This window comes from Pleurodeles waltl, chromosome 3_1 (assembly GCF_031143425.1).
Source record: "Pleurodeles waltl isolate 20211129_DDA chromosome 3_1, aPleWal1.hap1.20221129, whole genome shotgun sequence".
Lineage (NCBI taxonomy): Eukaryota > Metazoa > Chordata > Amphibia > Caudata > Salamandridae > Pleurodeles > Pleurodeles waltl.
In genome coordinates, this window is record NC_090440.1 from 361,176,456 (window position 1) to 361,187,988 (window position 11,533).

Consider the following 11,533-nt stretch of genomic DNA (forward strand, 5'->3'; position numbering starts at 1 on the left):
GCGAGGCCCCAAGTAAAATCTGGGGCCTGGTGCTGTGCAGAGAAGGCTCGGGGCGCGCCGTGTCCTGAGAACGCGCTGTGCGGCGCGAGCCGAATGTTCGGCTTGCGCCGTGCCACGCGGCGCGACACACACAGCTCGTGGATACCCACACAGTCATTATAAGATATGGGGTCCTTCGTGGGAATGTTTTGGGCTCCAGGGCATGTAATTTTTATTTTCACTTGCTCCTTACACAGGATGTCATTGCCAAATGTTTTGTTTTGCCTATTCTGTTATTCGTGTTTGTTTATGATTTGTGAAAATGCAATAAAAATAGTTTATAAAAAAACACTATGCAGTAATTTACAAATATACATGCTGCTGGTGGAAATACCTTTAATGTCTTTGTGTGATCACCTCGGACCCTCTAAAGGGTCATATAAATACATCAGATGAGTATAATGACGGTTAAAGATTCATGATCAAGAAACCACGTCGAAAACTCATTATTTTAGGAGTGAATGCAATAATCATGATAAGCATTTGTATACGCACTTACTAATGTTAAGAAAACATATGCACTAATCACTGTCAATGTTATTATATGAATAATGCATTTAAAAATTAACATCAGATGAGCCTGTGTGCTTTTTATATACTTTTAATTAATAAAAATGTAATTATAAAAACAGCCCCTAGAAGGCAGCACATTTTGATCACATAACATGCGATCCTAGACTTAGCCCCGAAAGGTGCTACACAGCATGCACCATGCTTTAGATACCTTCAGGCCACAATAACTGCAACCATAGACTTAGCCCTTCAAGGCCTCTCCACACTGGTACTCCGACACACCCAGTGCTTAATTTGTGCTTGTTGTTTCCGGTGCTGAGCACCGGCACTTATTTTTGAGGGCCGGGACAAGACGGAGGAAGGGAAAAGGAAAAACGAAAAAGAGTCACAAAGGGAGAAAGTAGAAGGCTGCTAGAGTGAGCTGGAGGGGCAGGGAGTGGCTTTTTATGGATTGAAGAGGCCCGAGATGACTCCAGGATTACTTTAACAGGAGGGCTTTGGGCACCGACATGTTTTATTTACAAATTAAGCACTGGACACAGCAGTTCCTTTGCGGCCCTTGTTTTGAACAAGTAGGGGACATGGCATCTCCCAAGCCTCCACCTCCTCAAACACTGGAGCGCTGAAGGACTCCTGGTACATTCTGGCCCATTCCCAGTTGTGGAGTTCCAGTTCTAGCCAGGGGAATGCTTGAAAAGCTGAGGAAAATCCTGGGTTGGTCCTTCTTTTGGAGGCCCTACAAACTTAGAGTCAGTTCTTTTAGGGAAACTCCTCTGGGCCTTCTGGGGAGAAACTGTGGCACTCAGGCAGCTCCCCGAGATGTTTTTTTGGTTATTGGTTGTGGCCCTGCCATGCTCCGGCCACCACACGCAACAGAAATGCCTTGATCAGTTTCAGGCTTCACAGGGCATTATGGGGCGCTCTCTCCCTGTGCTGAGGAGAACCGCTGCTTTTTGTTTTCTGTTTTTTTTTTTCGCTTGCCATGCAGCCTTTTTCTTTTTCTGGGGGGTGCCCAGTCCCACTCAGGCACCCCGTTTTCTTCAGCATTGGGGGCAGCCAAGAGAGCGCACTCCTTGCTGCCCTAGACAAACAATATTCTAAAAAAACAAGACATTAATACATTAGAAAAAGCTTTAAAAAAAGTATTGCAACACATCAATTAATTTGCTGTACAATATAACACACGAGTTGCAGGTCTATTTGACCAAACTCCATATTTCACAGAACAGGTTTTATAAAAAATATGCCTGGGGGGGGGGCTTTATAACAAGTTAACACACACAATTGAAAGTTGATACATTTTTTTAAAACTTTAAAAATTTAAACGTTGTGCAAAGCATCAATCCATTTACTAGGGCCCTGCCGTTGGGTTAGGTGCGTATTTTCTGTTGATTGGAGAAGTATCTTTTCTCTTTCTCTAAGTTCCCTCAATTTACTGACCTGATTATAATATCTCTTTCGGTCTTTGTAAGCATGTTTCATATGCCCATTAACCAATTCCCATAAATGTGACAAAGTGTTTTTGAGGCCTGCAGCATATTCAAAAAGGGGGTTCCGTCCTCCTCTTCTCCCCCCATTTATTCTAAGGTTCTCGCTAAGAAGGTCCTAGGTTTTCTCCCAAATACCAACTCAAAGGGGGAGAATCCCATGAACCTCTGCTCATGGGACCGTATTGCAAAAAGCACAACAGGCAGTCTTCTGTCCCAATGTTTTCTGGTTTCTGTAACCACTTTTCCTAGCATGGACTTGATTGTCTTATTGTACCGCTCAATGATTCCATCTGTTTGGGGGTGCTTAACAGATGTTCTAATCTGTGGGACCCCCAAGACCTTACAGATCTGTTCCATTAACCATGACATGAACGGGGTGACCGGATCTGTTAACTTTTCATGGGGGAACGAGATCATAGTTTGGCCACATTGGTGGTGGTCATACTGGTTTAAGGTATTGCTTCCGGGTACCGGCTAGCATAGGGCACTAAGACCAAGATATATTGGTGACTCCAGGTTGAAGGAGAAAGGGGCCCCACCAGATCCATACCCATCTTAGCAAATGGGACATCGATAACGGGGAATGGGAGTAGAGGAACTTTCTTTACATGAGGATGATTTGTATACTGACATCTAGAGCAGGAGGCACAATGTTAGCAACATGTCTATATACACCAGGCCAGTAAAACCTTTCCGTTAAGTACTTTAAAGTATTTTCCTTCCCGTAATGACCCCCTCCATTTGATTGTGGGTTAGGTGTAGGACCTGTTTCCTGAAGTGGGTTGGTGCCAAAATTTGTTCACATGACTAAGGGCCAGATGTATGAAATAGTTTTGCACTAGCAAACGGTGCGAATCGGTAAATTCGGCCGTTTGCGAGTGCAAAAACGTGGTCTGCGATGCATGAAAGGCATTCGCAGACCAAAAATAAGAAATCGCAAAATTTGCAAATTTTTGCGGTGCGACGTGGTTTTACGAGTCGCAGTTTGCAATTCGGTATTTCCAGTAGGAAATTGCGAGGTGCAAAATGCGAATCGCAAAATCGAAATCGCAAATAGATGCATCAAAAAATCGCAAATAGCGATTTTTCGCAGAATGGCATTTTGCACATGCAAAATACCACTAAGTGAAACCAGGTGGTAACCAGGTGCAACCTATATAAAGAGGCCCAGAATGCCTCAGTCTCTGTTCCACAATGGCTGCACTGTATGTCATGGCGAGGAGGATAAGGATCTTGGCAGGTTTGAGGAGAGGGAGGAGGAGACAGGAGCGCATTTTCAGAGTGCGCATTACACTTTTTGACCTGACAGAGGAGGAAATATATGAGAGGTATAGGTTGAACTCAGCCATGATACTTGACCTGATAGCTGAGCTACAACCTCTACTGCAGCGCAGAACACTAAGGACTCATAGTATCCCCACCCATGTGCAGGTATTATGCTCCTTACACCTACTCGCCTCAGGGAGCTATCAAGGGGTCATAGCAGCGGCTGGGGGGGTGTCACAGAGCACCCTCTCCAGATTTTTCAATGCATTTATCAACACCATGCTAAGCAAACTCCAACAGTACACCCGATTCCCCCACACCCCACAGGAAATACAGCAGACAAAAATTGAGTTTTATCAGATAGCACAGTTCCCCCACATCCTAGGTGCCATAGATGGCACACATGTGGCAATATGTCCACCATCAGTCACAGAGTATGTGTACCGAAACCGTAAACACCAACATTCCATGAATATACAGGTGATATGCAATGCCTCCTATATCATAACTGATCTCGTGGCCAGGTACCCAGGGAGCACACATGATTCATACATCTTTCGTCACAGCGGCATTCACACAAGACTGCTAGCTGGGGAGTTTGGTGAAGGATATCTACTAGGTAATGTCACTCTGTACACAGGCGCATAGATAACAAATCCATGTCAGATGGGTGAGTTACTCATCACACCTTCTGTCCCTTCCAGGAGACAGTGCCTACGCAGTGCGCACCTACATGATGACGCCCTACCTCAATCCCACAACACCAGCAGAACGGAGATACAATGCAGTACACAGGGCAACCCGCAACGTGGTGGAGCGCACATTTGGCCTCCTGAAGAGTCGCTTCCGTTGCCTCCACAAGAGTGGAGGGGCACTACAGTACAGTACAGAAACCACATGTAGAATAGTGGCTACTTGTGCAATCTTGCACAATATAGCTACAACCAGGGGCATACCTATATAAATCAGTGACACTGAATCAGATGAGGATGACGATCCCATACCACCTCTACAGCCAGCAGACAGGACCAGTGCAGCAGAGGGAAGGCAAAGGTGTGCTGACATCACACACAACCATTTCAGACGTGAGTATGAATGACAAAACTCCACTGACAACTGTACCTGTAGTGATAGAAATTTATTACCTTACATCAGGTAATGAATGGTGAAAAATGAAGTGAACAGGTGATGGCAAAAACTAAAATTAACAAAAGAACTGAGTCCCAACTATTACATCATAGTGGGAACACCAGTGCCAATGCGGCAAGAGTCACTTCCTCCTCCCACGCACACCACTCAGTGCTCAGTTAACTCACTGGCACCCTGAATGTCACCCTCAGTGGCAGTGCTGCGCCTGGCACTGCGCCGTCTGGTGTCTGATGCAGGTACTGCCACACTACTGAGGCTCGAACTGTCCTCAGTGTCCCCCAAGGCTACCTCACTGGGAGTGGCAGATCTCTGTCCCATGACAAGTTCAATCACATTAGTGATTTGTACAAGGCCCTGGACCACGTCCCTGCTGGTGTGTGCAGCCTCCACTTGGGCCGCCACAGCGCGACGGGCGATGACTGCTGTGGAGTTTGCCATCCTGTTTGAGGACCTTCAGTAGTTTGCAAACATTGTCCTGAAGCGGTGTTCATGTCTGCGTCACCACCTTTCGTGTTGCAGCTCCTCACAGAGGTCACGCACTGCACTAGTAAGGTCCCTAGTGTCCTCAGAGGCCTGCACCTGTCCCTCACGCAGCTGGGTGATGTTGCTGTTCAGTGTGTCAAGTTGCCGATGCAGGCCCATCATATGTCTATTGTGGACTCTCATGTTCCGGTCCAAACTCAATATTCGCATGTTTTGCAGGTGCTGTTGCTGCAACATAGCAGCCTCAAGTCCCCCGAACAAGGATGGACACTCACCTGCCTCATGCGGTTGCTGCTGGGACACTGTGGCACTCCTGCATTGTGCTGCATGACCCCTGTCCTCCGGTATCTGGCTGCGCCTGTCTGGTGCAGACGGTGTGCTTGGCCCTTCCTGCTGCACATCCGAGTCGCCACTGAGGTCTGGCAGTGGTAGTGCCCTGGGCCTGCGGCACACAGTGGAGATGTGGAGGGACCCACTGGTGTTGGTGTCAGAGGGCTGCTGGGTGTCCGTCTCCCCTACACAAGGACTGTGTGTGGCTGCTGGGCCAGGCCCACCTGCAACAACAATATGCAGCATGTCAGTTCTGTATGTTACATTATCTGTCCGAAAATGGTAATAAAGGTACAGGTACTGCTCTACATGGTGTTGTGTGTGTTGTGTTACCTTGGGTTTCACTATGCTTCCTTACATTGTCATGCTACTGTCGGTACTAGTTTGTGGACCGCAACTCCCATAATGCATTGTTGTGCTGCTTCTCAGATGTGGACTGGACTACTTCACACACTACTTCACATTACATGCTAATTCCTAAGGGGCTTTTATGCATGCACATATTGGGTTCACACAACGACAGTGCACTTACCTTGGATGGTACTCGGTTGAGCGGAGGTGTCGATATCTGTGACCCCTGTCACAGCTTCAGGGAGGAGTGTGGATTCCACCAGGTCCTCCAGTGGTGTGGCAGGTGGTTCGGTTGGTGGTCCGCCACCTGTGCCTCTGGCCTCTGCAAGTCTCCTTGCCACCCTCTCCTTTGCCCGGGACCGCAGGTCGTACCACCTTTTCTTAATCTCCTCAATGGAGCACTGTGCCACTCCAATGGCGCAGATTTTTCCCTGGATATCAAGCCATAGCCTTCTTTTCTCGCTCTCAGGAACCTGGAGTGATGATTTGCCAAACAGGCGGTCATGGCTCCTCACAACCTCTTCTGTCAGTACCTCCAGCTCCTGTTCACTGAACTTGGGTTTGCGCTTCCTCTCCTGCTTCTCCTGTGATGTACCTTGGGGCTCCATTCTGGCTCAGGTGTTGCTGCTCCTGCTGAGTGCTGCTCTATGTGGCTGGGCTGCTCTCTCTCAGGATGCTGGTTTGGGTGTGGCACCTGAAACTGCCTGGGATGACTCATTTCCTGCAAGTGATGTCATCCGGCTCCTCCAGGTGTGCATTCTCGAACTTTCTCGCATTTTGCGATTTTTTACCGAATCGCAAAAAAATCGCAAATTGCGAGAATGCAAATTGCGATTCGGTAAATGGGCCTCGCAAACCACAAATAGCGATTTTTAAGAAATTGCTAATTCCGAATCGCAATTTTGTTACATAGCCAATTGCAACTCGGAAATAGCGATTCCTTAATAATCGCATTTTGCGATTCGCACACCCCAGTTTTCATACATATGGCCCTAGGTTCCTTCTTGAACAACACAATACAATAACACTCTGTTGTAATTAATCAAGTGACAACAACTTAGATGGGAATACTTTATTCAACGAACTCCACAATCAACGACCAGCCCCTCACTGACTTCTGCTCAACATTCTAAGGTAAGCTCCCAGCAAGTCCATTTGTCCTCGCATTCTAAGGTGGGCCAGGAGCATACCATTGTCAATTATTTACAGAATAATACTATACATTAAAGATTATTTCTTACTAAATATGAATAAGAGTACACTATAATACATATATAATTCGAGGAGAATGTTTATGAATATACAGTGTTATTTACATAGTTTGAGAAGATTAATTTTGGTTGAACACATATTCCTTATGTGTTCTGCTTATAACACACTTTCTTTATTCTAAAATGGGGTCCTACCTGGTTGGTTTCTTCTTTGTGGGCCCTCTCCCAGGCATGTGCCAGCACAAAAGATGGGCTGGGTGGTCAAATTTCTTTCTGGATTCAAAAGAACAAAAGCAGGATGAGAGCTAGGGGAGTAACTTTTCTCTGTCCTTTTTTTTATTTTGTTTTCTGTTTCCTGCTTCTTTCCGAAGGGAGTTCTATCTCTGTTGCACTAAATGGGGCTTCTTGTAACCATGAGACCGTAGCATTTTTGGTCCCTTCAAGGTATTGTTGAAATTGGGGGTGGTCTGTTCCCTTCTTGATATTTTGGAAACAGTGCCTGGGACATTAGGCCTCAATCTGGTGCCAACAACAGTGTTAATTAGTGGCAGAATGGCAGTGTCTTGGACCTGATGGTTATTGGTAAGGAGCTCTGCTTTTCCCTTTAAGGCTTCCTGAAGTGAGTCACGATCTTGTTAGGCAGCCTGCTCTTGCTGCTCAACCACTAGCTGCAAGTGCCTCTGCACTTAAGCTAATTGTGCTGTTATCCGTCCCAAAGGCACGGGTTGTGTCATGGTGTTCAACACAGAGCTACCCCACTTCAGACACCACTTGTGGTAGGTGAAGAAGCAGGGGACCAACCAGTTTACTGTTAGTGGTATGGTTAATTGATTTACAGACAAGTACTGGGGAGTAGCTGGCTGGGGATTACAATCTGTAGTTGAAGACTGTACTTAATGCTTTAGGTCACTCTTGGCCCTCTGGTTATCCCAGTCCAGTGGATACTCCTCACCACTCTCGGGGCAGCCAACCTGCAATACTATGCTCTCAAAAGGAAACCTAAAGTACCTAGTTACTGGATTGTCGCCGTCATAGGTGTCATGATCAATATTGCTTTTTCCCATAATTTCTGTGGCACCCTCTCCCAGTTGTGTGTTTAAAAAAACACCTTGTGGTCCTAATGTCAATTACTTGTGCCCCACCAGCCCCACTTAATGAGTGTGCTGCCCCAGGGCACTTGCCTCTGGCCATGACCCATCTCCTGAGTTGTGGTGTTGGGACCCAGGGCGTCCTGTCCACTGTTCTAGCCGTCCGGTGTGGTATTGATGTAATGTACCCCTTGGCTTCCTGATGTCTCTTTCCTTTGGGATTGAAGCTGACTGTTTGTCCCTGGATGTTGCGTCTTCTGACATCTTCCACCTGCTCTACAAGGCCGACTATCTCACTTGCTCTCCACAGCCCATTTCCCTCACCAGTTTCTACTCCAAGGAAGCCACCTGCAGCGACACCGGTCCTCGACACAGTACTCTCCTCACGTTCTTCTTCCCTGTATGACTCTCCTGGTCCGCGTACACTGCTCTCTCTACGTTGGTACTCTAATTCACCATATTTTTCTTGACCCTCGTTTTAACAAGCAGGAGATGTGGAATCTCCCCGGCTTCTGCTTCCTCAAACACTGGAGTACTGAAGGTCTTATTGTACCATCCTGCCTCATCAGCCATGACTTTTACGCGACACCCCACAACTGCTCATAATACAGTTAGGAAATAGTTAAAGTTGCTTCACCCAGTGGTGTCATAAAATGCTTTAAGATCATTTGCGTTGTTAACGCGTCCATTTATAATAATTTATTACACATTGGGACTCATTTTAGGCCAATGAATCTTTTGACCCAAGGGTAGGTCCCAAGGGTGGTCGCTCCCCCTGCCGCTGCAGCTCCTCCAAGTTCCCGAGTTCCTGTGTTCCTGAGACCCACCTAACTGTAAGTACCCCCCTCCTCCCAGCCCCTCGCCCTGCCCCGCGCCACTCACCTTCTCTCCTGCTCCTGCTTCTTTTCCTCCTCTCTGTCTCTTCCTCCTCGCCCCCCCTCTGCAATCTTCTTCTGTGTTCTTCTGTTCTTCTCTTCTGTTCTTCTGTTCTTCCCTTCTGTTCTTCTGTGTTCTTCCGGTCTTCTGTGTTCTTCTTCTCTGTTCTTCTCGGTGCTTCTGTGTTCTTCTTCTCGGTTCTTCTGTGTTCTTCTGTGTTCTTCTCTGTTCTTCTGCTCTTCCGATCTTCTGTGCTTCTGTCTTCTGTTCTTCTGTCTTCTGTTCTCCTGTCTTCGGCTCTTCTACCTCCTCCGTCTTCTTCCCCCGAGCCTGCCCTCCTGCTCCTTCCTCATCCCCCTCCCTCACTCGCCTCCCCCTCTCTCACCCCTAGCTAACCCGTTCGCTATCTACCTCCCTCACTCCTCCTATCTTCCTATCTCTCTAGCTCCCTATCTCACTATCTAACTCCCCCACTCTCCACCTCCTCCTACCTACCTATCTGTCTATCTATCTATTTCCCTATCTATCGACTTCTCTATCTATTTTCTCTATCTATTTCTCTATCTCTCCCCCCCTCCCGCCACCCCCTCTACTACCTATCTCCCTATCCTCTCACTCTACCTCTCTCCCTCACCCACCTCTACAACCCCCCCTCCCCTATCTTCACAACCCTACTCCTATCTCTCTCCCTAACCTCCAAACCTCCTAACACTCACCCTCCTCCACCCTAAACCCCCTCCCCCAGCTCCTCTCACTCTACCTGTCCCCCCCCCTCCCTCGCGCTTTCCCGCCGCGACCTCCTGCACGCCCCCGCCCCCCAGCTCCCATTCGCCCCCAGCTGACCCCTCCCCCCCCTCCTACCTCTTATGGCGGCCGCTGCGCGACAGTGGTAGCGACCCTTGACCCAAGGGTAGGTCGCTCCCCCTGCCGCTGCAGCTCCTCCAAGTTCCCGAGTTCCTGTGTTCCTGAGACCCACCTAACTGTAAGTACCCCCCTCTTCCCAGCCCCTCGCCCTGCCCCGCGCCACTCACCTTCTCTCCTGCTCCTGCTTCTTTTCCTCCTCTCTGTCTCTTCCTCCTCGCCCCCCCTCTGCAATCTTCTTCTGTGTTCTTCTGTTCTTCTCTTCTGTTCTTCTGTTCTTCCCTTCTGTTCTTCTGTGTTCTTCCGGTCTTCTGTGTTCTTCTTCTCTGTTCTTCTCGGTGCTTCTGTGTTCTTCTTCTCGGTTCTTCTGTGTTCTTCTGTGTTCTTCTCTGTTCTTCTCTGTTCTTCTGCTCTTCCGATCTTCTGTGCTTCTGTCTTCTGTTCTTCTGTCTTCTGTTCTCCTGTCTTCGGCTCTTCTACCTCCTCCGTCTTCTTCCCCCGAGCCTGCCCTCCTGCTCCTTCCTCATCCCCCTCCCTCACTCGCCTCCCCCTCTCTCACCCCTAGCTAACCCGTTCGCTATCTACCTCCCTCACTCCTCCTATCTTCCTATCTCTCTAGCTCCCTATCTCACTATCTAACTCCCCCACTCTCCACCTCCTCCTACCTACCTATCTGTCTATCTATCTATTTCCCTATCTATCGACTTCTCTATCTATTTTCTCTATCTATTTCTCTATCTCTCCCCCCCTCCCGCCACCCCCTCTACTACCTATCTCCCTATCCTCTCACTCTACCTCTCTCCCTCACCCACCTCTACAACCCCCCCTCCCCTATCTTCACAACCCTACTCCTATCTCTCTCCCTAACCTCCAAACCTCCTAACACTCACCCTCCTCCACCCTAAACCCCCTCCCCCAGCTCCTCTCACTCTACCTGTCCCCCCCCCTCCCTCGCGCTTTCCCGCCGCGACCTCCTGCACGCCCCCGCCCCCCAGCTCCCATTCGCCCCCAGCTGACCCCTCCCCCCCCCTCCTACCTCTTATGGCGGCCGCTGCGCGACAGTGGTAGCGACCCTTGACCCAAGGGTAGGTCGCTCCCCCTGCCGCTGCAGCTCCTCCAAGTTCCCGAGTTCCTGTGTTCCTGAGACCCACCTAACTGTAAGTACCCCCCTCCTCCCAGCCCCTCGCCCTGCCCCGCGCCACTCACCTTCTCTCCTGCTCCTGCTTCTTTTCCTCCTCTCTGTCTCTTCCTCCTCGCCCCCCCTCTGCAATCTTCTTCTGTGTTCTTCTGTTCTTCTCTTCTGTTCTTCTGTTCTTCCCTTCTGTTCTTCTGTGTTCTTCCGGTCTTCTGTGTTCTTCTTCTCTGTTCTTCTCGGTGCTTCTGTGTTCTTCTTCTCGGTTCTTCTGTGTTCTTCTCTGTTCTTCTCTGTTCTTCTGCTCTTCCGATCTTCTGTGCTTCTGTCTTCTGTTCTTCTGTCTTCTGTTCTCCTGTCTTCGGCTCTTCTACCTCCTCCGTCTTCTTCCCCCGAGCCTGCCCTCCTGCTCCTTCCTCATCCCCCTCCCTCACTCGCCTCCCCCTCTCTCACCCCTAGCTAACCCGTTCGCTATCTACCTCCCTCACTCCTCCTATCTTCCTATCTCTCTAGCTCCCTATCTCACTATCTAACTCCCCCACTCTCCACCTCCTCCTACCTACCTATCTGTCTATCTATCTATTTCCCTATCTATCGACTTCTCTATCTATTTTCTCTATCTATTTCTCTATCTCTCCCCCCCTCCCGCCACCCCCTCTACTACCTATCTCCCTATCCTCTCACTCTACCTCTCTCCCTCACCCACCTCTACAACCCCCCCTCCCCTATCTTCACAACCCTACT